Source organism: Atta cephalotes, assembly GCF_000143395.1.
Source record: "Atta cephalotes unplaced genomic scaffold scaffold00017, whole genome shotgun sequence".
Taxonomy (NCBI): Eukaryota; Metazoa; Arthropoda; class Insecta; order Hymenoptera; family Formicidae; genus Atta; species Atta cephalotes.
Window position 1 is genome coordinate 4,772,276 of NW_012130081.1, and position 2,046 is coordinate 4,774,321.

Consider the following 2,046-nt stretch of genomic DNA (forward strand, 5'->3'; position numbering starts at 1 on the left):
AGAGAGAGAGAGAGGAGCGGGAAAAAGGGGTGAGAGAGGAGGAAAGGAGGGAGAGAGGGCAAGCGCGCGAGAGGGAGATATGGAAGCTAGCGTGAATATTTTTACCCAAGCCTGTTAACTACACTCTGTTATTTTATCTCACGTACGCGGCTTTCCTACTACCACCGTCGCGCCGGCGCTGGAATATAAGTTTTAAGGCGTGTTTTGATAGCGTCAGGGCGTGTCAGCCGGGGCTTCCTACCTAATGGATCGCTTCTTCGCTCGTTCGTTCCGTACTTTTTGAAGAGTGCACAGCTCATGATACCGCGAAACTTCCCTTCCCGTCCGCGCCCCTGATACTCAACGATGCACCTTGCGTTATCGTGAAATTTCACGACCTTTTTCTTTATCGCACGCGACACTTTACAACACTTTGTAGGTACATATGTTTATTGCGGTCGGAAAACGAATTCATAAGAAATTGTAAAAGTAACCGAAAAAAAAGATATATTTATACTTCTATACATCATGTGTTTAGCTTTGAGATTTTCGGATTTCGAAATTTGAGCGTCCTAATAATTGTTTTGATGATCCAGTATATTTCAACAAAACCGTTCTTTTCATGTATGTACAAACGTTTCATGGATAATCATTTCTTTTTCATAACGAAAGACATTAGTAAAATTTCGCAAAAATCATGAATCGAGATCATACATCAACAAAGAAGTAATCTAGTAATAATAATCAAATCTAGGTAATAGTTATCATAATTGAAGTTTCACAAATTCGAAAAAATTTAAAAAGAGAATAATTAATTTATATCCTTGAAATCTTTACCTTTCTGAATTATGTCATAACTATACATATTAATAATATAATAATTTTTGTCTTACTATCTAAAAAAATATTATTTGTGGGATAAATAATTAAGTCTTTGAAAATTTATGATTTTATATTTATTTCATATAATATCGCATATCGTTTTATCTTATAGATAAGATGTTTTTCTCTTTTATCTTTATAGATAAGATATTTAAAAAAAATATATTTTGTACATATGATTAAATTATACTGAAAGGAGTTGAGGATGTAAACTAAGATGATCAATCATCCCAAATTAAGAGAAACAATCAACATCTCAAATTTTAACTTTTCATCCCAAATTTCTAACTAAATATGATTATGAGTTATCTCTCTTTTAAGTATGAAAATAATAAGTAAAAATAATAAGCGTGAAATATAATCAATTAATATATGAAAATGTTTATTGATTTTTCGTTTATAAACCTAAATATTAATATATAAAATATATTTACAGTAGAAAAGTACAATTTAAAAAAATAAAATGTGATCTCATAACTTGATTTAATTCTTGTTGTAATCTCATATGATATATATTATACTACATTGAGTTATAGTTATTCACAAATATAATAATATTATTCATGCGTTTTATTACAACAATTACAAAAAATGTTTAGCTATTAAAATATAATTATGACAATTATTAAATTTTTTTTATGTCCCTCTTCTTCCTATAAGGATTTAGTCACCTTAATGTAAACGCATTAAGATCTCCGCCCAGGTAAATGCATTTCTCTTTCGAAATCAATTTATCTTTCGTATAATATCGCGCCCATCACATACGGCAACATAAATGGACGTAACAGTAATGACGGTGACACCTGCAGACGCGTGATCGGATCCCGACCTGCTGGAAAAACCGCTTTGCCACCGATTATCCGTTTCGATGATAATTTCTCACTGTAGAAGGATGAATGGAAATGGTGGTGAGCGCGGTGAGAGCGTGGATGAATGAACCGGCGTATACGCAGAAACGCGAGCGCGTCGTTGTTTTGGTTATTTTGGCAAACCTAACATAACACGGCTTGTTGTTTAACAAAATAATTGATTTTGTCGCCTCGTCTCCGTGCTACCTCGCCGCGTCCCTCATCCTCACCCTCGTCACCGTCGTCGCCGTCGCGCTTCCTCTCTTTCCTCGTTCTTCGCGTTCGCCAGTCTCGTCCATCACTTATTCCCTTTGCGCCTCTTTCTCTCTCTCTCTCT